This window comes from Coffea arabica, chromosome 11e (genome assembly GCF_036785885.1).
Source record: "Coffea arabica cultivar ET-39 chromosome 11e, Coffea Arabica ET-39 HiFi, whole genome shotgun sequence".
NCBI lineage: Eukaryota > Viridiplantae > Streptophyta > Magnoliopsida > Gentianales > Rubiaceae > Coffea > Coffea arabica.
In genome coordinates this window covers 11,496,212-11,523,988 of record NC_092331.1, presented here as the reverse complement: position 1 = coordinate 11,523,988, position 27,777 = coordinate 11,496,212, and the positions used below count along the sequence as shown (strand labels likewise).

At 40.4% G+C, this 27,777-nt stretch overlaps 1 non-coding gene and 2 pseudogenes across 1 annotated transcript; 2 read left to right on the top strand and 1 right to left on the bottom strand.

The window, feature by feature from the left end:
* The first annotated feature begins 1,399 nt into the window (after positions 1 to 1,399).
* LOC113718137 (acidic endochitinase-like) lies at positions 1,400 to 27,777 on the top strand (annotated as a pseudogene).
* LOC113719750 (small nucleolar RNA R71) lies at positions 4,370 to 4,476 on the bottom strand. Its single transcript, XR_003455007.1, has one exon. It is a non-coding gene; the product is annotated as a small nucleolar RNA R71 (small nucleolar RNA).
* Positions 16,258 to 26,017, top strand: LOC140021477 (uncharacterized; annotated as a pseudogene).

The following is a 27,777-nucleotide window of genomic DNA, read 5'->3' as shown; positions in this document are numbered from 1 at the left end:
TAAAATAATAAATTTTCAATTAAATGTGCATGTTACAAGGGAAATAAATTTTCTAAAATTTATAGGTGTTTGAATGGTTTTTACTAAATATTTATTGTATAAAGTTATGGCTTTTCAATTACATTGAAGTTTTGTAACTTACAATTCAAATTTGGATTTGAATGGGTATTGTCCAAAGAATCATTATGTGAAATTATGATTTTTTAATTACAATAAGTTTTTGTAACCTACAACTTTGAATGTGTTTTGAATGGTCAATAATTTCAACATTTACTTGGTGTCTTATTAGTAACATAAGTTATATTTGTCTAACTTTTCTTCACCTATATATATGCATAGTTGAGATAGAAAAGTTTCACTACAACAACTTATGTTTTTTTAGTACAAATTCACTATTTTCTATCTCATAGTAAGGCAAGAAATAAAAGGTGTTTATAGAGCTTTACTCTCCTGGTTGTGCAATCTAGCGAGAGTGTCAGCAAGTGTGGTTGGACTATTGTATCCTGGGGGTGACAAGCTAGAGAACTTGTTGCACCGGAGTTAATTCTTCCGCAGAGGCTTGAATCACCTTAAAGAGAGCGAGATACCCGTGCCTCAACCCTCCACACTTGAGTACTAATATATTGTTATTATCTAATCTTTTTTTTTTTTTTTTGCATATCTATTTTTTTTTTGTTCCAGGTGAACAACAAATGGGATCATTCCAACTGACATATTTTGCAGTTACTTTTGAGGTGGAAGTATTGAACTTTGCATTTCTACTATTATTGATACATCCAACTAGCAAGGGCTTGTTCTGCAAGTTACCTGATTTTTAAAGTTACAGAGTGATGGTAAAAAGTGGACAATAGTATAGTTGCCCCAACCATTATTGCACATTGAAAGGCGCTTATTTCACTTTATTGTACCATAGTTGAAGGATTTCGTAGACTATTTGAACACGCTTTTCACTTCAAGAATGTTCATAGAAATTTTACAATTCAAACAAAACTCCTAGTTTGCTCTCTGATTGATCCAGGGTTCAAACTTTGCCTTCCATTAATTATCATTTGATATTCAATTTCTTCTAAAATTTAGTTGATGTTTAGAACATCCGTCTAATTTAATAGTGATTCAGTTCTCGTTGGTTTCAAATGTTCATTTTTACCTATTCCCCTTCCCCCATAGCTGCCATGTAATGTCCAAAAAAATTCAAAAAAAAAAAGAATCTTTCTTCATCCAGTTGCGAATGAGGTTAGGCGAGTACAACGGTAGTCTCCTGCAAAATTAAAAACACAAAAATAATGCGATTGACCTTTTTGAGCACGGAAATGAGAAATCATGCCATTCACGTTTTCTTGTACGCATGTTTGGATTTTCTAGATGCTGAACATCCACTTGAGATAAACTCATCTATAAAATGGTCAGTCATTATGCAAGTGAACTCACCAAAGCAAAGCTGCAAAAATCACTGAAAAGAAAGAAAAAAAAATTGGTTGCCTCTTTGCAACCACAGTTCTCAGCAATAACATTCCTGTTGATTGCTTCTCTGATTGGGTCCTCCGAAACTGCTGGAATTGTTTGATACTGGGGCCGAGGCCATTCAGAACCATCAAGTTTGGCTGAGTTCTACAGGCAAGAATTCACTACCGACGTCAATATTGTCTGTCTGGAAGATTTTGGCAGTGGCCATATGCCTCAATTGCACATAATTCATCCTTGGCCGAGCGCAGCAGACATAGAATCTTGCCAGAAAAATCAGACCAAAGTGTTTATTACTCTCGCAGGACAACCGATGCTTTCTTCCGTCGAAAATGCAAAAGAAGTGGTAGCCTATATCTAGAACACTTACTTAGGCGGTGATTCAAGCGACCGTCCATTCGGCAAAGCTGTTGTAGATGGCGTAGAGCTTCACATCCATAGCGGAAACACGACTTACTTGGATGATCTTGCCCGGGCACTTAAGGGATACCCAAATGTGATCTTAGCTGTAGCAGCGGAATGTCCTATTCCTGACCCTACTCTTGAGGCAACTATCAAAACTGGACTCGTCGATCTTAATGCAACTATTAGCTGTGCGGGTGGAATTTTTCGACAACCCATGATAGAGTCATTATTGGGCACATTTTGTACTGTTATTTTGTCCTAATTTTAGCTACTTACTGTGCTAAATATTGAGATTTTGGTCATATTTCATATTTTGTATAAATTATAGGTGGTTGGTATTAAAAGTGATATCGTGAGGCAAATTTTCAGAAGACTCTTTATTTCATGGCGTGCCCACGCCAGAAACTGAAGAGATACACCTCAAAGATGGACCCTGCGGGATTGGTAAAAGGAGTGGGCAATTAGGAAATCAGATTCACGTGGGCTGCGGAGTTGCAAAGGATTAAAACTCCTAGAGAAAGTTTTGCCCTTGGACATTTTTCCTTCTGCTGGCGGCGCTACTTGGAAGATACAAAAAGAGGAAAGCCAGATTCACGTGATAAGAAGAGATTAGCTTTTGCTTTTGTTCTGGAGGCGTTTTCTTTCTTTTCGGCGGCCAATAGAAACAAAGCCAGAATCACGTGTGATATATAGCTTAGCTTTTAGTTTTCCTTGTCAGACGATTTTATCTCGGCTTTCTTTTAGACTTTGTACAATTTTGGCTAGACTTTTTCTTTTCCCTTCGTGGCTCCAGTACGAACACGAAACCCACAAAGAAAAGCAGGACTTTTTGTCTGTTCTGTTGTTAATTCATCTTTCCCAATTCTTTGGCAATTGTGTGGATGGAATTAATTAAACCACGCGAGATCATTATGATGAGGAGCAGCTAGATTTGTCCTCTACACAAGGGTTAACGCGAAGGCGCGGTCCATAACATTTGTGAGATCTAATCGAACTTTCACTATTTCTTCCAATTTGTTACTATTCATGCGTTTCCTGTATTAATTGTTCATAATTTTTTTATTAATTGAGTATCAATGGCCGAATATTTAATTTAATTTAATAGCCTATTGTCACGTTAGCTAAATTGAATCCGTAATTATTCGTTTAGTTGACAACTAATGACAACCATCATAATTGACTTTGTATTGGGGAAACGTAAGATCTAGTTTAAATAAACCCCCTTAGCGTGTTTATTGGTTAGGGTTGGGTTCTTCTAGTTTTAATACAACTGGATAATTAAATTCCTCTGATCGTACCTAGAATTATTTTCTGGTCAGAGAAGCAGTCAAAGGTCGTACCTTGGCTGTCGAAAAAGTAAGCAAGAATTGGCTGTCAGAACTTGTTGGTGGCTATAACCAACCTAGTGACGAATGAATGAAACATCTTTGCATCGATAATCAGTTAATTGGACCATGCCTGAAGAGTTGATGCTTTTGGTAGAATTTTATTAATTGCTATTTTTAGTAAATTGCACTTGTTGAGTTAGCTTTTGAATTTTGTTTATTTTATTTTCATCTTTATTCCCTTAAATATCCCCCAATTTTGTTCTATTGACTTGGAAAGAAACAACCTCCTATCCGTTCCCTGTAGAATTGACTCTACTTGCCATTGTATGCAAATTTAATACTTTTATAGACAATTCTGGTATATCGGATCAAGAAAACTCTTCGAGAACAGGGTAAATCAAGTAACCCATTGCACATCTAGGGTCCCTGCTCCACTACTTGGATTTGTTCTATAATTAATTGTGGTGGTAATTAGGACTTTTTAGTATTATTATTGCACATACTCGACACCTGTCAATTTTTGGTGCCGTTGCCTGGGAACGGTGTTTTGGTTAATTTTAATTTTTTCTAAGTTGTTCTCTTTGGATTTTTCTGGCATTTTTCTAGTTTATGCCTCGTTCTCTCGTATAAGCGAATTGATTTTCAACCCGGAAGTAGAGAAGACTGCGCGCCAAATTAGGAAAGAGACTAGACAACTCAGAGAGGAGCAATCTAGCACTGCATCTCAGAGACTGGATCCTGAGGTTGAATCAACAGATTCGAGTGGTGATAATTCAAGTGACCCAAGTCAAAAGGACATCCCTATGGCGAATGCAAGAACACTAAGGGAGTTAGCTGCTCCGGAATTGCCCCAACAGCCGTTGTGCATCACATTTCCAACTCTAGCTGAGAATACCTCCTTCGAACTGAAGTCGAGATTAATTCACCTCTTACCCACATTCCATGGCCTCTCGGGTGAGGAACGCCATAAATACATCCAGGAGTTTGATGTGGTATGCTCCAGTATGAAGCCTTCAGGAATTACTGAGGAGCAGATCAAACTTAGAGCCTTCCCTTTCTCCCTCAAGGATACAGCAAAGGATTGGTTGTACTACCTACCTGTAGATAGTATCACAACATGGGCCCCACTGAAAAAGAAATTTTTGAAAAAATTCTTCCCTATATCCCGCGCTGCAAGTCTAAGAAAAGAGATATGCAGCATTAAGCAGTATCTTGAAGAATCCCTATATGACTATTGGGAAAGGTTCAATAAGTTGTGCACTAGATGCCCACAATATCAAATTAGCGAGCAACTATTGATCCAATACTTCTATGAGTGACTTTAGTCATCTGACAGAAGTATCATTAATGCTGCGAGTGGGAGAGCACTGGCAAATAAGACGCCGAGAGAAGCATGGCTGCTCATTGAAGTTATGGCAGAAAATTCTCAACAGTTTGGCTTTCACGAGAGTAACCCTATCCGTAGGGTCAATGAAGTAGAGACGTCGTCCATTCAACAGCAGATATCAGAGTTAACATCTTTTGTGCGCAAATTAGCTATGGGGAACGTACATCAAACAAAGGTTTGTGAAATTTGCACAAACGTGGGCCATCCCACTGACTCATGCCCTATTTTACAAGAGGATGGGGTTGAATAAGTAAATATGACTGGAGGCGTACCCACACCTCGTAAGCAGTACGATCCATACTCTAATACGTGCAATCCGGGGTGGAGAGATCACCCCAACTTCAGTTATAGGAATAGGCCATAGAATTTATTCTCAAATCGCCCACCAGGATTTCAGCAACCATGGCAACAAAAGTCTCAACTTTTGTCCTCTAATTCAGGAAGCTCTCTGAAAGATATTGTCAAGAGTCTGGCCACGAGCACCACTCAGCTCCAGCAAGAAACGAGGCCATTGGTCACGAGCACTGCTCAATTCCAATAGGACACTAGATCGGGTATGAAAAATCTGGAGACTCAAATGAGTCACATGGCGACTGCGATTAATCGCTTAGAGTCCCAGGTTTTTGAAAAATTGCCATCGCAACTCGAGGCAAACCCTAAGAATGTAAGTGCCATGACATTGAGGAATGATAAAGAAGTAGAAAGGCCTAAGGCCACGAACCTAAAGAGCAAAAGTGAAGAAGAGATCGAGAAGGAGATGGAAGAAGAAGGACGCATCCGTGGAGACCCTGAGGTAACTCTTACTCCATCGGTACCCATTAAATCTAATTTACCTCTTTTTCCATGCAGGTTGGAGAAGACGAAGAAAGCGAAGAAAGAGAAAGAGATCCTGGACGTATTTCGCAGAGTAGAGATCAACATCCCCTTGTTAGATGCAATTAAGCAAGTATCGAAGTACGCAAAATTTTTCAAGAATTTATGCACCCATAAGAGGAAGTTGAGAAGCGACGAAAGAGTAGTTGTGGGAGAAAACGTATCGGCCATACTCCAAAGAAAGCTCCAACCCAAGTGTGGGGATCCACGTGTGTTCACGATCTCTTGTAAAATAGGAAATACATCGATTAGAAAAGCTATATTAGATTTAGGGGCGTCAATCAATGTGATGCTAAAAACCATTTATGTGTCCCTAAATCTCGGGCCATTAAAAGAAACGGCCATCATAATCCAACTAACTGACTGCACCAATGTTTATCCAGAGGGGCTAGTTGAGGATGTCTTGGTTCAGGTAAATGAGTTAGTTTTTCCAGCAGATTTTTATATCTTAGATATGGGGGATGAGAAATCGATAAATCTGTCACTTATTTTGTTAGGTAGACCGTTTCTTAGCACTGTTAGAATTAAAATAGATTGTAATGAGGGTACTTTATCAATGGAGTTTGATGGTGAAACTGTAAATTTAATATTTTTGAGGCGATGAAGTATCCAGAGAAATCTAACTCAGTCTTTGTTTTGAATGTCATTGAGCCCCTTGTACAGGAAACTTTCGAATTGGATGGTGAAAATACATTGGAAGTGGCCTTGATCAAACATCTTGGGTTGGGTGTAACCCTTAATATGGATATGAGAGATGAGTTGCACCACGCATTTGAAGCATTAGATTTACTTCCAACCATTCATCCAAGGTATGAACTTACTTCTCTTTTTGTGCCAGAATCTCATACAAAATTGTTGCTGTCAGTTGTGCAGACACCGGAACTAGAACTTAAATCTCTCCCGAAACATCTAAAGTACGCATTCCTGAGAAATCGAGAGACACTTTCGGTAATCATGTCTGCACACTTATCTCCGAGCCAAGAGGACAAACTGGTGCGCATCCTTAGGGATCATAAGGAGGCGATTGGTTGGAGTATAACATATATCAAAAGGATAAGTTCGTCCTTATGCATGCATCGGATAAGGCTCGAAGATGATGCGAAATCGGTAAGACAGACACAGCGGAGGTTGAACCCCAAATGATGGAAGTTGTGAAAAAGGAGATACTTAAACTCCTAGAGGTGGGGATTATCTTTACTATCTCGAACATTCCTTGGGTGAGCCCCGTTCAAGTGGTCCCGAAGAAGGCGGGAGTGACTGTAGAGGAGAACAAGGAAGGTGAGATGGTCCCAGTCAGGAAAGCTATAGGCTGCCGCCAATGCATTGACTACCGAAGACTAAATTTTGTGGCAAAAAAAGACCATTTCCTCTCCCTTTTATTGATCAGATGATAGAAAGGTTAGCTGGTCGTGTTTACTATTGCTTTTTGGATGATTTTTTAGGGTACTTTCAGATCGCGATAGCGCCGGAGGACCAGGAAAAGACTATATTCACCTGCCCATTTGGTACATTCGTTTACCATCGGATGCTTTTTGGTCTCTGCAATGCTCCAACAACTTTCCAAAGGTGTATGGTAAGTATTTTTTCTGAATATGTAGAAAAGATTATTGAGATGTTCATGAATGATTTTAGTGTATACGAGAACAACTTTGATGAATGTCTTGATAATCTAGCTCTAATTTTGAAAAAATGCATAGAAACAAACTTGGTTCTTAACTAGAAAAAATGTCATTTTATGGTACAGCATGGTATTGTCTTAGGGCACGTTGTGTCGGTTAAGGGAATAGAGGTAGATAAAACTAAAATAGATCTTATTTCTGCTCTATCTTATCCGGTATGTGTACGAAAAGTACATTCCTTTTTGGGTCATACAAGATTTTACAGGAAGTTCATCAAGAATTTCTCAAAGATAGGAGTACCCCTGTTCAAGTTGCTGTAAAAGGACGTGGCATTTGATTTCACCGGTGAATGCAAGGTGGTTTTTAATAAATTAAAGAAGTCATTGACGTCGCCGCCCGTCATTCAACCCCTAGATTGGAGCCTGCCGTTTGAAATCATGTGCGACGCGAGTGATTATGCCATAGGAGTCGTGTTGGGGCAAAGGATAGGCAAGGCGGCGCACACGATCTACTATGCGTTGAGAGCATTGAGTGGAGCCCAACTTAACTGCTCCACGATGGAGAAAGAATTACTAGCCGTTGTTTTTGCACTAGAAAAATTTAGGTCATATTTATTGGGTGAAAAAGTAATTGTTTTCTCTGATCATGCAGTCTTGAGGTACCTGCTGGCGAAAAAGGATGCAAAATCGAGACTCATAAGGTGGATCTTACTCCTGCAGGAGTTCGACTTAGAAATTAAAGATCAGAGCGAGGCCGAGAACTTAGTAGCTGATCATTTGAGCCGACTGCTTACGAATAAGGAGGATCCGCCGTTGAGAGAATCGTTTCCCGAGGAGCAATTACTAGCCATTGATTCGTCAGTACCTTGGTATGCGGATATTGTCAATTTTTGGATAACGAATCAGTTATTTGCAGGTTGGCCAAAAGTTAAGAGAGATAAATTGAAAAGTGAAGCCAAACACTATATTTGGGACGACCCTTACCTGTGGAGGCAATGCTCGGATCAAGTGCTAAGAAGGTGTGTGAGTGCAGGTGAGTTTCACTCTATTCTAACTTTTTGTCATTCATTTGCATGTGGAGGACACTTTGGGCCAAAGCGAACAGCTCGTAAGGTGTTGGAAAGTGGTTTCTATTGGCCCACTCTGTTTAAGGATGCATATTCATTTTGTAAATCTTGTGATAAGTGTCAAAGGGTGGGGAATATTTCTCGTAAAGACCAAATGAGTCAAACCCCCATGTTTTTTATTGAAATTTTCGATGTTTGGGGTATAAATTTCATGGGTCCCTTTCCCTCGTCTTTTGGTTTCTTGTACATTTTGCTTGCTGTCGATTATGTTTCCAAATGGGTGGAGGCAAAGGCCACCCGGACTAACGATTCGAGAGTGATTGCAGAATTTATAAAATCTAACATTTTTGTCCGCTTTGAAATGCCGAGAGCTATAGTGAGTGACAGGGGCACTAATTTTTGCAATAAAATGATCGCTGCCTTGTTCCGTAAGTATGGCGTGCTCCACAAAGTGTCCACATCCTATTATCTGCAGATGAACGGTCAGGCCGAAGTATCGAATAGAGAGGTTAAGTCAATCTTAGAAAAGATGGTGCGGCCAGATAGAAAAGATTGGAGTTTGAAGTTGGAAGATACTCTATGGGCTTACCGCACCGCATATAAGACGATGATTGGAATGTCCCCGTACAAATTAGTTTTTGAAAAACCGTGTCACCTCCCAATAGAATTGGAACACAAGGCTTTCTGGGCAATTAAGCGGTGTAACATGGATCTTGTGGAGGCCGGGGGACGTAGAAAACTCCAATTACAAGAGTTGGAGGAGCTAAGAAATGAAGCCTATGAAAACGCCACAATTTATAAGGAGAGGAGCAAAGTCTTTCACGAACAACATGTCTCAAGAAAGTCATTTGCCGTAGGGCAAAAAGTCCTACTTTATCACTCGAGAGTTAAGCTTTTTTCGGGTAAGTTGTGTTCGCGTTGGATTGGTCTGTTTGTCATTTCTAATATTTTTCATTATAGTGCAATGGAAATTCAAAGTTTGAAGACAGAGAAGAAGTTTGTGGTGAATAGTCACCGTCTAAAGCACTATTATGAGGGGTTAAATAGTGAGCAAGTGGAGGTCATATGTCTTGATGATCCAAATTGTGTGGCTTAAACAACCATTACTGTGTTTAGCTAAAAACATTAAAGAAAGGTGCTACTTGGGAGGCAACCCAAAGACTGCAGTATTAGTTATTGCCAATTTTCGTTACTTTGCAATTTTGCTGGTCTATTCTTCTATTATAAGTGTTTTTGTGGTGATTAACAGAAGACTGAGATTTTCAAGGCGTGCCCACGCCTTACAAGGGTACGCCAGGAGCACTGTGCAAAGTGGAGACTATCGGTTCCAAGACCTTGAAGGGAACTCTTTTGGACATTTTTATGCGATGGTCAGAAGACCATATCCTCCAAGGCGTGCCCAGGACTTCCAACCCTTCAAAACGAAAGTCAAAGGAAAAAATTTTTTGACCGAGACCTTCTCTAGCCCCATTTTTTTTACTTTTTCTTTTTCTTGTCTTGTCTTGTCTGATCTTGTCTAATCCCTTTCCAATTTGTTTTGTCCTAGTTTCAGTCTTCTTCTTCCTGTTCTTGTTGGTCCGCCGCCATCGCCCTTCGTTCGCCGTCGCCACCTCCCTCCCAACCGCGGTTGAACGCCGCCCTTGCCCACTAGATTCACCACGCACGAGCACGCAGCGAGTCCACTAACGCTGCCCAGGGCGGATCTCCCCCAACGAGTGCCCGCGAGCTCCCTCGCTCGCACCCGGCAGCCTCACCGCTCCATCGGCACAGCACGAGGCCATCTCCTGGGCGCGAAGTACGTGTGCGCGCGAGCGTCAACCCAGCAGCACGCGCAATCGGGCTCGAGCAGCAACAAGCGCGCGACTGTACGCATGCCTTCACCAGTGCACCTGCCAGGACCGCCCAGATCAAGGGCGCACTTGCGCACTACAGCCAGCTTGCGCTTCACAGTGCTCCACCCACCAGATTAGGCGCGACCAGCGCGCCTCTGCACGCTCGCCCTTTTCATAGCGCAAGCCCAGCCCAGCCCAGCGCGCTTGCCAGCGTCCCAGCCAGCACGCGGCCTTCGCGCAAGCACTTCCCTACCGCAGTCGCGCGCTTAGCATGCCTAGCAGCACTCACGTGCGCCGCGGGCCAGTCAACCGCACACCTTGCCCAGCAAGCGCGCACCTCCCTCGTGCGCCTCTCTCGTCGTGCGTCACCACCACGGTCTCCTCCAGCGTGGCATAGTGGTATCTCTATTTTACTATATTTTTGTCACTAGTCGTTAAATTTGGAATCTGTGCTATATTTGACTCGAATTTGGACTTGAAATATCCGTGGGCTCTGGTGGATCTGATATTTGGTACACGTGGTCAGTGACTCACCGATTGTTAACTATTATTGACTGATATTTTAATTTGTGGGGTGTTGGATCTGTTTTCTTTATTGTTGCCTGCCAAGTGACGCCAGTGGGGCATTTTTGTGTTTGTTGCCTTGTCGTTATTCTGGTGGGGTAATTGTGTTTCTCTCTGCTGCTGGGTTGTTGATTGTTGAGTATTATCTGTTGACTGTGGTCCCCTGTCCCCCTTTGGTGGTTGCCTAGCTGTTTCTGTGCTTATTTATATTCATTTCTGTGGTCTCTGAATGCCTCCCGAAAAAGGCAACAACTTCTGGGCCATCTGGGTCCCAGCCTCGTAAGAGACGAGCCCCAATTCAACCCCCCACTCGGTCCCGTTTAGGTCTCTCTAAGAGTACTATAGCTCCTAGCAGTTGGGGGGAACCTATCACTGACCTTACATAGGAACAAAAGGACCGTTTGACTGGCTTATTGTCGCGTCCTTTTGCTCCGTGTAAGTGTTTCCATGCCCCAACCCTCGATCATTTGCAAATTGCACGAGAGGTTGAACAGTTGTTCACTGCAATTGGTTGGGAGCGGTACTTGGTCCTTGACTATCCTACATTTGAGGAGCTGTGTTATGAATTCTACTCTACTTTTGATTTCACTAAAAATGAATTCATCACTTTGGATGAGCAGAGGGTGATTAAATTTAAATTAAGAGGTACCCCACAGGATATGTCCATTAATGACTTTAATCTACTTTTGGGGTTTGTCAGTGAGGATACCATTTCCTCCGGGATGTATAGAAACAGTGCGTGTGATTACACTAGATCTTTTTCTAGTGATTACATTGACATATGGAGAGAGTGGTCTACGGACCCTCAACTTTATGATTTGAGCCAGTCCAAGGCCTCTTATCTTAAGGATCCGGTCTTGAAGGTCATCCACAGGTTCTTAGCCTACAATTTCTCAGGCCGGAAGGACGCCTCGGGCAACCTTGCCAAGGCCGAATTTTATTTTCTTTGGTGCATGCGCAATAAGATACAGGTCAACTTTAGGTGTTGGGCAGCCACACAGATGTAATCAGTCATTCAAAAGCGGCATAAGCCGGTGATTATGGGCTCGCTTATTACTCACATGACCGTTCGGTTAGGATTGCTTGACCTCGACAAAGAACACAAGTTCACTCTAGCTCGAGAGATTGAACCGTTGGATTTGCGTAGCTTGGAGAGAATGGGAGTTATTTTCAAAATGGGAGATGTATGCCAGATGACGCCTGCTGGCGAGGGCGGGCCATGACCTCGGGTTCCTCTGACTGTCCCTCTTACTGATTCACTATGAGGGTCTCAAAATTTCATTAATTTCTGAAAATTAAAATAAATATTATTTAAACTTTAAAAATTATTAAATAATATGAATTTATATTTAAAAATGTGTATTTATATTATTAATGATGTTTTCACTTATATAAATGTTATATTTTAATTTACATGAATTTTCAAAATTTATTTGACGGTTCGCGTTCGGCTAAACATTAAGTTGGATTTTCGCACTCCCATACGCAATATAACTCTAAGTTGAACTGTATGATATGTAGAGGTTATAAAAATGTATAATTAAGTTGAGAAAATGCTAGATGAGGAATTTCTACTAGTAGATAAGAATTTCGCGCTTAAACGCGATTTAAATTCGAAATTGTCACCATTAATGGCATGCCCAAAAAGTCTTCAAACCTATACCTCTAGCTTACCTTCATTTTCAACCCATCTTATCACCAACTACCAGCCGTTTCTCTTCTCTTCAAGCTCGATCATCTGGTGCAAGAAGAGGTAAGAGCCACGGCCATTCCCAGCTTCCAACAGCCCTCCATCTTTAACCATTCCCAACCCCAACGTTCACCTTCCATTTCCAGCTTCAACCTTCGATCGTTGCTGTGCTGCGGCGGACTAGTCTGACCGAGAGAAAAACGGAGTGCAAGGGGTGCCGACTGACCTCAGTGATTCTAGGAGCGAACTTGGGGAACTAGGCACTTCATTTAGCTAGTAAACAACCACCAAAGGTAACCCAAAAACTTCCGCTTCACCCCTTAGCCAAAATTTCAGATTTGTTGCAGCTTTTGGTTCTTGAAGTTTTAGCTTGTCTTGGTGAAACATGTTGGGTTGCTGATCCTCTAAGCTAATGATTGATGAAGCTAGAGGTGTTTTATGTGCTATATGTATGTTTTGAGGTGGTTAAATGTTGGGAAATTTTTTTTTAGAATGAAGCTGGGGTGCTGCCGAAAGAAGGGAAAATTTTCCAGATTTGTACCTGTTGATGTTTTGCAAATTTCGCTTAGGTAATGAACTGGATTGTTTGTTTGGGGACTAGACTAGTTAGTGGTGATTGTTAGGGACTTAAAGTATGAATTATAAGTTGGAAATGGTTGATCAAAAAGAAGAGAAAAATTTTGCTCTGCAACAGAACCAGCAGGCCTGTTTTTCTTCCAACTTTGGCCAGATTCTTGAACTGGATTTTGTGAAGTTATTGAGCTATTTAAATCATGTATATGTTCACCTATATGTGTAGAGCAGTTTTGGTGAAAATGCAGCTTTGGTACAATGGGAAATTCCATTGAAAAATCAAAGAGAAAAATGCCCTTGAACTGTCCCAAAAATTCTGGAAATTTCCAGATTTTTTGGCGAATTTGGGGTTTGGTTTTGACAAGTTTTTGAACCATTTGAGCTGTAAACATGTTAACCTATATGTGAAGTATTGTTTGGGTAAAAATGTAGCCTTTAAGTAGTTGAAAAATTTTGGACAAATTGAAGAGAAAAGGGACTACTTGTACCGAATGCACTTGGAAATTTGTCCAGCTTTGCATGAGACATGTTGAATAATCTTCACGTTAACATGAACCCAATTTGACTTGTGTTTAGTTAAGGGGTGTGTATAGCCCCATTTGGGGACAAAATCTAGTAGAGTTTACGTTCAAAAGTGGGCCAAAATTTTATTCTTCACGAGGCTACCAAAACAGAAATTTTGTTTGAAATTAGAAATGATTTTGACATTTGGATTTCATTTTGATTAAATGTGGACTAAATTGTCCCGAAAATGTTTTCTAGCATTAACCTTTGTTGCTAGGTCCACTTCGAGTCAATAACCTTGAATTTTATTAGACCAAATGCCCTATTTCAAGAAATATGCCAAATCTGGAAACTTTCTTGAAAACTCAAGTTTTTGCTTTCATAAAAATCCTTGAACCAAGTTGGTCAATGGAATTTGGCAAACTTAAGGAGTTTCTATTTTATAAAAATTCCAACGACTAGTTTTACTTGGTTTATATGATTTCCTCTTAAAGGAATTTCCCAAGATATTTTTGGGAAAAATTAGAAGGGAAAATTCCTCTAAATGGGTAAATGTGATTTTTCTCAACCTGTGACACCAAAGTGGTGTTAATTGCTTATATGACTCTAGAACTTGGTTATTGAAATATTTGACGAATTTAGCAAGTTTTTGGTTTTAAAGAAACCTCAAAATTTAATTTCACTCGAAATTTGAGGATTTCACTTTCAGAAAACGATTAATACTAGTTTGGGATTTTTGAGTGAAATTAAATGCTAGTTGACTCGAGTTAAATTCGCCAACTCAAAAGTGGAAATTTATGTGAAATATTTGTATGATTTTAGGAGTTGGTGAAGAGCACAATCTCGATCAAAGTTTGGAATTCTAGACTCTTCACTTGAGGTGAGTGTCTCTTGCATGAATCGTGTTTAACTGCTAGTTGAACTACTTGTTAAAAGTACTTGCTAGAGATATCATGAAATGTTACATGCTATGTGATTGCGTGAAATATCACAAGTACAAGTGTTGCAATGTCGATTGGAGCGTGGTCTCGTCGACTAAATAAACCAAACGGATGCACGTACCACGCTCTATTAGAGTGGGAGGTACCTCTCAACCGTCTTGGTAAAAGTGCTTGCAAAATTCGTGTTGGAGTCGGGCCCGAAAATAAGGGGGAAGTCGTTGCTAGGAGATAAGTAGAGTAGGAAATATTCTACATGGAGGTTAGGTAGTGAAAGTTGACGGAGTGTCAACTACTAAAAATTTCCTGATCAAGCGCATGGACTTTGGCTCCTGAGAGCCCCGTATCCTTTTCTTGTCATGTTACTTTGATTTCCTAAATTGTTAATTGCTTATTTGTCCATTTGTACTTGTTAAATTGCCATATGTGAATTGCATGTTTCGAGGCACCACTGAGCTATTGGCTCATCCCTCCCAATTTGTTTTCCTTGACAGGTTCTGAGTTGCATGAAGTCTTGGAGAACTAGAAAAGAAATGTTATATTTTGAATGCCCACTTTTGTATATGTCCTTAGGGGAAAACTTTAGTATCTTTTGGATGACTTTTGTGTCTTTGGGAAAATGTGAATCCTGTGGTGCTTCTGTGCCCTGGTTTAGAAATTTTAAATTGTAAATTAAGTTGAATTTAAGTATTTTAAGTTAGACATTTTCTTTGATGCTTGAAATTGTACTTTTGGAGAGAGTAAATTGAATGGTACGGTTTGTTTAATTACTTGGCTTATGCGAGAAGTAAAGTTTATTTACGAATTATATTTGATGATGTTGGATGATTGAGTGAGTGAGTCCCGGCGAGCGTTGGGCAGGCGACTCGCCGAACCCTCTGGTTCGCCTTAGGGGGAGGTGGGGCCGCCACAGGTGGTATCAGAGCATTATGTTAGAATGTATTTGAGAGAATTGTTAGGTATTTTATTCCTAGAAACAGGAATGAGATATTTAGATATATTTTAAGTGATAATTGATCAAATTAATGGTGCTAAGGCTTAACTTTGAAAGTTTTGGCTGTTTTGTAGGTATGGAGAACCCTAACGAGAATGGACATGCTGCTAATGGTAACGGGCACGCGAATGGTCACGCGCCGCCTCTTAGGCCTATTTTTTATCAAGTTCAGGGTGGTGGAGCTCGTGTTCAGTACTCGCCCGCCACCAGGGTTCCTAGGTGTGACTGTAGGTTGACCTTCTCTTACCCCAACCGCTTGGTTCTGGCTATAGACGATGAGCGTCGCCAGTTGGTGAATTCCAACCTGGCCCTGATTCAGGACGTGGATGAGTTAGGTGCCATGGTGACTCATCTGTAGAATAGGGTAACAGAGCTGACTGGACGGGTGATAGAGGAGAGAGCTAGGGCTGAGGCAGACCGTGAAGAGCTGCAGAGAGCGAGGGACAGCTTGACTAGGATGAGAGACATAGTTCGTGAGCGAGCCTCTGGGATACTAGCGGATGCTACCATGCTGGTGGATGAGGTGATGGACGAGATCTTAGAGGTAGCTCCTAGTACTGAGGAGGATGCAGAGGAGGACCCGGAGGAGGATCCAGAAGAGGATCCTGATGAGAGGAATCCATCTGATGGTCCCGCTGAGGACTAGGCTTAGTTAAACTCTCTTTTGACTTGTAACCGGTAAACATTGGTTAGGATGGTGCTAACCTTGGGCCATTGTATTTTTGTAACTGTATGACTTGCTTTTGTGGTGTTGCACTTCTTTTGATTATGAATGACTGGTTGCACCTTGTAGCACGTTTGTGCTATATTTTTGTAAAATCCCAACGAAATGCTAATTGTAGGAATTTCGAATGTTAATATATGTGTTAGTTGTGGTTATTTTTATCGCCCTCAAGTTGATCTTCATTTGGCATAATTTTCTGCTTTGTTTCTCAATTTTACGTAATTTTCCTGCGTTGCTCTTTAGACTTTGCGTAAATTTCTGCATACTTACTTCTTGTCTTGCGTTAGGCATAACTAGGTATGGATCCCCGTGGTAGAGGTCGAGGCCGAAATCGAGGCCGAGGTCGAGGGAGACGGGCTGAACCCCTTCGTGATCAAGGGGGCGATACAGTATCGGAAGTGAACCAAAATCGGGGACCCGAGGGCGGGGGCGGAGATCAAATGGCCACCGCTATTAATAGGATAATCGAAGTGCTAGAACGTTTGACGGACCGTCAAGGTCCTGGACCAGTGCATCAACAACCTGGTGGGAAGTTAGATACTGAAGATAGGGCCTTGGAGAGGTTCCTAAAGTTTGGACCGCCTAAGTTTCAAGGTGGGCCAGAGCCTGAAATAGCTGAGGGATGGTGGGAGAGAATATCTGATATTTTTGCCACATTGGATTACACTGAGACGCGGAAGGTGACTTTTGCGTCATTTCAATTTGAGGGAGCTGCACGGTCTTGGTGGAATTTGATTAAGGATAAGTGGAATAGAGACCGTACCCCTAGTACTTGGGCAAACTTCACCCGTGAGTTTAATGCCAAATTCCTTCCACCTCTAGTCCAAGAGAAAAGGGAGGACGACTTTATTAAGTGCAAACAAGGGGCCATGAGTGTAGCAGAGTATGAGACCCACTTCACTAAATTAGCCCGATATGCCCCTGACCTGATAGCCACTGAGCAGAGACGCATTAGGAGATTTGTGCAAGGGCTCAATGTGGAGATTCAAGAGGGGCTAGCAACTGCTCAAATTAACACGTATAGTGATGCCGTAGAGAAAGCTCAGAGGTTTGAGACGGCTAGAGCCCAATCTAAGTCATTCTTTGCTAGGAAAAGGAATGCCCCTAGTGGTAGCAGGGACCCAATTTCTACAAGTGCCCCACCGCCTAAGATGGGTAGAGGAATTGGGGTAGTGAATATCCCTAGTGCATCAAGAGGTGCTTTAGCAAGGGGTGCTAGAACTAGAGGCTCTGTGGCGAGAGGATCTGGAGTGAGAGGAGGTAAAAGTGGAAGGGGACCCGCTAGGAGTGCTCCACAAGGTGTACAAGTGTCAACCCCTCAGATAACCTGTGGTTACTGTGGAAAAGCCAATCATACCGCAAATGAGTGCTGGAGAAAGGAAAGCAAGTGCCTCAGGTGTGGGAGTGCTGAGCACCAAATTGCTAATTGTCCTAAGATTTCCGAGAATGGGGGAAGCCAAGGAGGTGCCACAAGTTCTAGGCAAACTGCTTCTGGAGAGAGTCGGCCAAAGGTCTCGGCCAGGGTTTATGCCCTAGATAGTCAACCTGTACCTGACCCTTCGGAGGTAGTCGAAGGTACACTTCCAATCTTTCATCGATTAGCTAAGGTTTTAATTGATCCTGGTGCGACTCATTCGTTTGTTAATCCTGCTTTTATGTGTGGAATTGATGTAAAGCCTGTACGATTACCCTATGATTTGGAAGTTAGGACTCCTACGGGTAATAAAAGCATACTTACTAGTTTGGTGTATAAGGAGTGTGAATTTTGGGTTGGGGAGCGAAAAATGCTAGTTGACTTGGTGAGTTTGGACCTTAAGGGGTATGATGTGATTATAGGAATGCACTTTTTGTCTTACCACCATGCTAAACTAGATTGTAGGGCTAAAGTGGTGAAATTTTGCATCTCAGGTGAGGCAACTCTCAAGCTAGATGTAAAGGGTAGATTAGTTTCGTCTGCTTTGATTTCAGGGATTCGAGCTAGGAAAATGCTTCACAAGGGAGCCCAGGGTTTCTTAGTTTTCTTAATTAACGCCCCTAGTGATCAAGTGAAATTAGAAGATGTGCCAATCGTGCGAGATTTTCCCGATGTCTTCCCGGAAGAATTAACATCTTTGCCACCTGAAAGGGAGATAGAGTTTAAGATTGATTTGGTTCCAGGAGTAGCCCCAATTTCAAAAACTTCTTATAGAATGGCTCCTGCGGAGTTGAAAGAACTAAAGATCCAGTTGCAGGACCTACTAGAAAGAGGTTTTATTAAGGAAAGTGACTCACCGTGGGGAGCTCCAGTTTTGTTTGTAAAGAAAAAGGACGGGAGTTTGAGATTGTGCATTGACTATCGAGGTTTGAATGAGGTGACTATTAAGAATAAGTACCCTTTGCCCTTGATTGATGGATTATTTGACCAATTGCAAGGATCGGTGGTGTACTCTAAGTTAGATTTGAGACAAGGGTACTATCAATTGAGGATTAAAAAGGAAGACATACCTAAGACCGCTTTTAATTCTCGATATGGGCACTTTGAGTTTGTGGTAATGCCTTTTGGGTTAACCAATGCCCCAACTGCTTTCATGGATCTAATGCAGAGAATCTTTAAGAAATATCTGGACCAATTTGTGGTGGTATTCATAGATGATATTCTAGTATATTCTAAGACCCGAGAGGATCACGCCAAGCACTTGGAGATAGTTTTACAAGTGTTGAGGGAACACAAGCTTTACGCTAAGTTCAGTAAGTGTGAATTTTGGCTGGAAGAAATTTCTTTTCTGGGTCATAGAATTTCTAAGAATGGAATTGCAGTGGATCCAACTAAAGTGGAGGCAATTACTTTGTGGAAACAACCAGAGAATCCAACTGAAGTTAGAAGTTTCTTGGGATTGGCGGGTTATTACCGTCGTTTTATAAAAGATTTCTCAAAAATTGCTGGGCCAATGACGGAGTTAACTAAGAAAAACCATAAGTTCATTTGGAGCCCTAAATGTGAAGCGAGCTTTCAAGAATTGAAGAGGCGATTGACTACGGCTCCAGTATTAGCCCTACCTGAGGGAGTTGATGGGTATGTAGTATATTCCGATGCTTCTAAAGAAGGGTTAGGTTGTGTTCTAATGCAAAAGGGAAAAGTTGTGGCCTATGCTTCTAGGAAATTGAAACCTCATGAAATGAATTACCCGACCCATGACCTAGAGTTAGCCGCTGTTATTTTTGCTTTGAAGAAGTGGAGACATTACTTGTATGGGGTGACATTTGAGGTATTCACCGACCATAAGAGTCTTAAGTACTTGTTTTCACAAAAGGAGTTGAACTTGCGATAGAGGCGTTGGGTAGAATTTCTTGAGAATTATGATTGTTCAATCAATTATCACCCTGGAAAAGCAAATGTGGTTGCAGATGCACTAAGTAGGAGGGCTCAAGTAGCGGGTCTAATGGTGAGAGAATGGGATATGTTAGAAGAAGCGAGTGGTTGGAATCCTCGTTTAGAAAAGTTGAAAATCTTGTTTGGAAATCTATCCTTAAAATCCCCTTTGTTAGAAAGAATTAAGGAGGCTCAAAGGAATGATCCGATAGTACAAGGTTATTTGGAGAGAGTGGGAAAGGTGGAAACCCTAGATTTTAAGCTAGGACCTGAAGGCATTTTGAGATTTAGGGATCGATAGTAGTACCTAGTGAAGAGGGTTTGAAAAGAGAAATTCTAGAGGAGTCACATCGGTCCAAGTATACTATTCACCCTGGAGTTAACAAGATGTATCAGGATGTGAAAGGGCTTTATTGGTGGGATGGCTTAAAAAGGGATGTGACGAAATTTGTACAAACTTGCCTTGTGTGTCAGCAGGTTAAGGCAGAACATCAAAAGCCTTCTGGTTTGTTACAACCTTTAGAAATCCCTGAGTGAAAATGGGAGCATATTACCATGGATTTTGTGACGGGTTTACCTAGAAGTCAAAGGGGACATGATGCGGTTTGGGTGATAGTGGATAGGCTTACAAAATCTGCACATTTCTTACGGTGAATATGAGTTACTCTTTGGAGAAACTAGCCAAGTTATACACAGAAGAAATTATGAGATTGCATGGGATTCCTGTAAGTATAGTCTCCGATCGAGACCCTAGGTTCGTTTCCCGCTTTTGGCAGAAATTTCAGGAGACTTTGGGGACTAAATTGAAGTTGAGCACTGCATATCATCCACAAACAGATGGACAGTCGGAGAGGACCATACAAACCCTAGAGGACATGTTAAGATCCTGTATATTAGATTTCGGAGGGAGTTGGAGCCAGTACATGACGTTGGCAGAGTTTGCTTATAATAACAGTTATCAGGCTTCAATCCAAATGGCACCGTATGAGGCGCTTTATGGTAGAAGGTGTCGATCCCCTATTCATTGGGATGAAGTAGGAGAAAAGAGAGTTTTAGACCCGACAGCTATTCCATGGATCGAGGAAGCTTATGAGAAGGTTAAACTGGTTAGGGAGAGACTTCAAACTGCTCAAAGTCGGCAGAAGAGTTACGCAGATCCCCGAAGAAAAGACTTGGAATTTGACGTAGGGGACAAAGTCTTTCTAAGAGTGAAACCTATGAAAGGAGGGGTAGTATCCAAGAAGGGAAAGAAATTAAAGCCGAGGTACATTGGACCCTTTGAAATTCTTAAACGAGTTGGAAAAGTGGCTTATCAGCTGGATTTACCTCCTATTATGAGCAGGATTCATAATGTCTTCCACGTATCTATACTCAAGAAATATCATCCCGACCCAAGTCATGTGATTCAATTAGTTGAAGTTGAAGTAGACGAGTCTTTGACCTATGAGGAGCGACCCATTAAAATTTTGGACCGCGAAATTAAAGAATTGAGAAATAAGAAGATTGCCTTGGTTAAAGTCTTGTGGAAAAATCACGACGTCGAGGAGGCAACTTGGGAGGTAGAGAGGGACATGAAGGACCAATACCTAGAATTATTCGCTTGAACAGGTAAGAATTTTGAGGACAAAATTCTTTTAAGGGGGGAAGGATGTGAGGGTCTCAAAATTTCATTAGTTTCTGAAAATTAAAATAAATATTATTTAAACTTTGAAAATTATTAAATAATATGAATTTATATTTAAAAATGTGTATTTATATTATTAATGATTTTTTCACTTATATAAATGTTATATTTTAATTTACATGAATTTTCAAAATTTATTTGACGGTTCGCGTTCGGTTAAACATTAAGTTGGATTTTCGCACTCCTATACGCAATATAGCTCTAAGTTGAACTGTATGATATGTAGAGGTTATAAAAATGTATAATTAAGTTGAGAAAATGCTAGATGAGGAATTTCTACTAGTAGATAAGAATTTCGTGCTTAAACATGATTTAAATTCGAAATTGTCACCATTAATGGCATGCCCAAAAAGTCTTCAAACCTATACCTCTAGCTTACCTTCATTTTCAACCCATCTTATCACCAACTACCAGCCGTTTCTCTTCTCTTCAAGCTCGATCATCTGGTGCAAGAAGAGGTAAGAGCCACGGCCATTCCCAGCTTCCAACAGCCCTCCATCTTCAACCATTCCCAACCCCAACGTTCACCTTCCATTTCCAGCTTCAACCTTCGATCGTTGCTGTGCTGCTGCGGACTAGTCTGACCAAGAGAAAAACAGAGTGCAAGGGGTGCCGACTGACCTCAGTGATTCTAGGAGAGAACTTGGGGAACTAGGCACTTCATTTAGCTAGTAAACAACCACCAAAGGTAACCCAAAAACTTCCGCTTCACCCCTTAGCCAAAATTTCAGATTTGTTGCAGCTTTTGGTTCTTGAAGTTTTAGCTTGTCTTGGTGAAACATGTTGGGTTGCTGATCCTCTAAGCTAATGATTGATGAAGCTAGAGGTGTTTTATGTGCTATATGTATGTTTTGAGGTGGTTAAATGTTCAGAAAATTTTTTTTAGAATGAAGCTGGGGTGCTGCCGAGAGAAGGGAAAATTTTCCAGATTTGTACCTGTTGATGTTTTGCAAATTTCGCTTAGGTAATGAACTGGATTGTTTGTTTGGGGGCTAGACTAGTTAGTGGTGATTGTTAGGGACTTAAAGTATGAATTAGAAGTTGGAAATGGTTGATCAAAAAGAAGAGAAAAATTCTGCTCTACAACCGAACCAGCAGGCCTGTTTTTCTTCCAACTTTGCCCAGATTCTTGAACTGGATTTTGTGAAGTTATTGAGCTATTTAAATCATGCATATGTTCACCTATATGTGTAGAGCAGTTTTGGTGAAAATGCAGCTTTGGTACAATGGGAAATTCCATTGAAAAATCAAAGAGAAAAATGCCCTTAAACTGTCCCAAAAATTCTGGAAATTTCCAGATTTTTGGGCGAATTTGGGGTTTGGTTTTGACAAGTTTTTGAACCATTTGAGCTGTGAACATGTTAACCTATATGTGAAGTATTGTTTGGGTAAAAATGTAGCATTTAAGTAGTTGAAAAATTTTGGACAAATTGAAGAGAAAAGGGACTACTTGTACCGAATGCACTTGGAAATTTGTTCAGCTTTGCATGAGACATGTTGAATAATCTTCACGTTAACATGAACCCAATTTGACATGTGTTTAGTTAAGGGGTGTGTATAGCCCCATTTGGGGACAAAATCTAGTAGAGTTTACGTTCAAAAGTGGGCCAAAATTTTATTCTTCACGAGGCTACCAAAACAGAAATTTTGTTTGAAATTAGAAATGATTTTGACGTTTGGATTTCATTTTGATTAAATGTGGACTAAATTGTCCCGAAAATGTTTTCTAGCATTAACCTTTGTTGCTAGGTCCACTTCGAGCCAATAACCTTGAATTTTATTAGACCAAATGCCCTATTTCGAGAAATATGCCAAATCTGAAAACTTTCTTGAAAACTCAAGTTTTTGCTTTCATAAAAATCCTTGAACCAAGTTGGTCAATGGAATTTGGCAAACTTAAGGAGTTTCTATTTTATAGAAATTCCAACGACTAGTTTTACTTGATTTATATGATTTCCTCTTAAAGGAATTTCCCAAGATATTTTTGGGGAAAATTAGAAGGGAAAATTCCTCTAAATGGGTAAATGTGATTTTTCTCAACCTGTGACACCAAAGTGGTGTTAATTGCTTATATGACTCCAGAACTTGGTTATTGAAATATTTGACGAATTTAGCAAGTTTTTGGTTTTAAAGAAACCTCAAAATTTAATTTCACTCGAAATTTGTGGATTTCACTTTCAGAAAACGATTAATACTAGTTTGGGATTTTTGAGTGAAATTAAATGCTAGTTGACTCGAGTTAAATTCGCCAACTCAAAAGTGGAAATTTATGTGAAATATTTGTATGATTTTAGGAGTTGGTGAAGAGCACAATCTCGATCAAAGTTTGGAATTCTAGACTCTTCACTTGAGGTGAGTGTCTCTTGCATGAATCGTGTTTAACTGCTAGTTGAACTACTTGTTAAAAGTACTTGCTAGAGATATCATGAAATGTTACATGCTATGTGATTGCGTGAAATATCACAAGTACAAGTGTTGTAATGTCGATTGGAGCGTGGTCTCGTCGACTAAATAAACCAAACGGATGCACGTACCACGCTCTATTAGAGTGGGAGCTACCTCTCTGCCGTCTTGGTAAAAATGCTTGCAAAATTCGTGTTGGAGTCGGGCCCGAAAATAAGGGGGAAGTCGTTGCTAGGAGATAAGTAGAGTAGGAAATATTCTACATGGAGGTTAGGTAGTGAAAGTTGACGGAGTGTCAACTACTAAAAATTTCCTGATCAAGCGTGTGGACTTTGGCCCCTGAGAGCCCCGTATCCTTTTCTTGTCATGTTATTTCGATTTCCTAAATTGTTAATTGCTTACTTGTCCATTTGTACTTGTTAAATTGCCCTATGTGAATTGCATGTTTCGAGGCACCACTGAGCTATTGGCTTATCCCTCCCAATTTGTTTTCCTTGACAGGTTCTGAGTTGCATGAAGTCTTGGAGAACTAGAAAAGAAATGTTATATTTTGAATGCCCACTTTTGTATATGTACTTAGGGGAAAACTTTAGTATCTTTTGGATGACTTTTGTGTCTTTGGGAAAATGTGAATCCTGTGGTGCTTCTGTACCCTGGATTAGAAATTTTAAATTGTAAATTAAGTTGAATTTAAGTATTTTAAGTTAGACATTTTCTTTGATGCTTGAAATTGTACTTTTGGACAGAGTAAGTTGAATGGTACGGTTTGTTTAAGTACTTGGCTTATGCGAGAAGTAAAGTTTATTTACGAATTATATTTGATGATGTTGGATGATTGAGTGAGTGAGTCCCGGCGAGAGTTGGGCAGGCGACTCGCCGAACCCTCTGGTCCGCCTTAGGGGGAGGTGGGGCCGCCACATTCACCGCCCTTCACTGATCAGGCAGGTCCATCCTTCTATCATACTCCCCCTGCTTGGGATGCCCAATACCGTTCCCTCCAAGATTCTGTCCATTAGCTAGGAGAGCGAGTTGAGGGCCTCGATGACCGTCTTGCAGCGTTGCAGGTTTTTGCCCGTATTCAGGCGGAAAATCAGGCAGCTTTTTTTGCTCATATTGGATTCTAGCAATCTCATCCTCTTCCCCTTTAGTGTCTAGCTACACCCTCTCGACAGTCAGGGAAGTTCGCCCCTTTAACCTTACAGTTTATTTTGTCTTTACTACATTGAGGACAATGTAGATTTTAGGTGTGGGGGGGTGATTTCTATTATTTCTTTTTGTTTCTATTATTTCTTTTCGTTCGTAAAAAACAAAAAAAAGGGCAAAAAAAGAGGAAAAATGAAACAATCAGAAAACGAAAAAATAAAGAAAAAATGTGTAGTTGGTTCACTTTTTGCTAGAGCATTTTACTATGATGGATTATACAATCAAGGTGCACGTGTATGTGGTCATATATGCTTGCTGTGCATTTTGCTTTTCCTTGGCAATATCGCTAAATGTGGATATGCTGGACTTGACCCATTCTTGAAACTTTTGGGAGTTTTTGAGCCATGCACGAGCACATTATTTTTGTTTGCTTCGTTTGTGTTGTTGAGTGGGTATCACACATGGTGTTGGTATTCTAGAACTTACTATTTCATACATGTCGAGACCACATTTTGTTGAACTGAATGCATTTGAAATGATAAGGGCATTTAGGATCTAACCTTCTTTAGCTTTCTACAAACCATGCCTTCATCTTGTTTCCCAATAGTGAACCAATTTGAGCTTTTAGCCTTCTCTTTTGATTGTTGCCTTGTTTGATAACCCAGAATCTTTTTAAACTTTCTTGTTCAATCTTGTGTCGTTAAGAGATGTCTGAATTTCATTGTTTGCGCAAGAAAAATAAATCTAGAGTCGCAAGTGTTGTCAGAATAGATGCTGTATGGTGCTGTTTCTGTGCATCTAAGATCGCAAGAAGAAAAAAAATGGGAGAAATTGTCAATAAGATGGTGAACAGAACACTCTGGCTTACAGGGCGTGCCCACGCCTTGCAAGACGTTTCCCCTTTTTCAAAAAAAAAAAAAATTCGACACTTGCACAATGGGTATAGCAAATGGAAATGCCTTGTTCGTGGAATTGCTCCAGTAAAGTGTTGAGGTTATGTAGTGGATATCGGACATTCTCTTGACACATTACGCCTTATTTTTTACCTTCTTATCCCGCTTTTTACCTAAGCCCCATTACAACCCTATTAAAGTCCCTTTGATTTTTGTATTGAGTTCACTGTTGAGTGGTGGAGATGTGATAAATGTGCAAACCTATGATAATGTCATTCCGTGGTGTTGATTTGAGCGTCCCTAATATCTATACATTTTCTTGGAAGTGACGAGTACTACTGCTCATATTCTTTGGATTACTACTCGTCCGGTGTATTCTAATTTTGGCGACATTGTCAGGAATGCGAGATGTTTGTGTTAGTGTAGGTGACTATGAAACCGCTGCTATCTTGATTGTGCTTCTGAGTTTCGAAATGCTTGAGGGCAAGTATTGCCTAGGTGTGGGGGGATTTGATAGAGCAATTATTGGGCACATTTTACACTGTTATTATGTCCTAATTTTGGCTACTTACTGCGCTAAGTATTGAGATTTTGCTCATATTTCATATTTTGTATAAATTGTAGATGGTTGGTGTTAAAAATGATATCTTGAGGCAAATTTCCAGAAGACTATTTATTTCATGGCGTGCCCACGCCAAAAACTGAAGAGATACACCCCAAAGACGAACCCCACGGGATTGATAAAAGGAGTTGGCAATTAGGAAATCAGATTCACATGGGCCGTGGAGTTGCAAAGGATTAGAACTCCTAGAGAAAGCTTTGCCCTTGGACATTTTTCCTTCTGCTGGCGGTGCTACTTGGAAGATATAAAAAGAGGAAAGCCAGATTCACGTGATAAGAAGAGATTAGCTTTTGCTTTTGTTTTGGAGACGTTTTCTTTCTTTTCGACGGCCAATAGAAACAAAGCCAGAATCATGTGTGATATATAGTTTAGCTTTTAGTTTTCCTTGTCAGACGATTTTATCTCGGCTTGCTTTTAGATTTTGTATGATTTTGGCTAGACTTTTGCTTTTCCCTTCGTGGCTCCAGTACGAACACGAAACCCACAAATAAAAGCAGGACTTTTCGTTTGTTCTGTTGTTAATTCATCTTTCTCAATTCTTTGACAATTGTGTGGATGGAATTAATTAAACCACGCAAGATCGTTATGATGAGGAACGGCTAAATTTCTCCTCTATCCAAGGGTTAACGCGAAGGCGCGGTCAATAACATTTGTGAGATATAATCGAACTTTCACTATTTCTTCCAATTTGTTACTATTCGTGCGTTTCCTGGATTAATTGTTCATGGTTATTTTATTAATTGAGTATCAACGGCCGGATATTTAATTTAATTTAATAGTCTACTGTCACGTTAGCTAAATTGAATCCGTAATTGTTCGTTTAGTTGACAACTAGTGACAACCATCATAATTGGCTTTGTGTTGGGGAAACGTAAGATTTAGTTTAAATAAACCCTCTTAGCGTGTTTATTGGTTAGGGTTGGGTTCTTCTAACTTTAATACAACTGGATAATTAAATTCCTACGGTCGTACCTAATGTTGTTTCCTGGTTAGAGAAGCAGTCAACGGTCGTACCTTGGCTGTCGAAAAAGTAAGGAAGAATTGACTGTCAGAGCTTGTTGGTGGCTATAACCAACCTAGTGACGAATGAATGAAATATCTTTGCATCGATGATCAGTTAATTGGACCGTGTCTGAAGAGTTGATCCTTTGGATAGAATTTTATTAATTGTTATTTTTAGTAAATTGTACTTGTTGAGTTAGTTTTTGAATTTTGTTTATTTTATTTCCATCTTTATTCCCTTAGATATCCCCCAATTTTGTTCTATTGATTTGGAAAGAAACAACCTCTTATCCGTTCCCTGTGGAATCGACCCTACTTGCCATTGTATGCAAATTTAATACTTTTATAGACAATGCTGGTGTATCGGATCAAACAAACTCTTTAGGAGTAGGGTGAATCAAGTAACCTATTGCACATCTAGGGTCCCTGCTCCAGTACTTGGATTTGTTATATAATTAATTGTGGTGGTAATTAGGACTTTTTAGTAATTATTATTACACACGCTCGACACCTGTCAACCCATCTTGTCAGTTTCTGCATACAAATGATACCAGTTTCCTCTTCCGGAGCTGGGACAATTGGTTTGATTATCCAGGCGTTCATAAATTGTACCTGGGAATACCCTTTGTGTCATTAAAGTTCACAAACATAATTGACACATCATCGAAAACAAAGTCTAAACAGGTTGCCTTATTTATGAAACTTTTATGCATTTTCAATTAA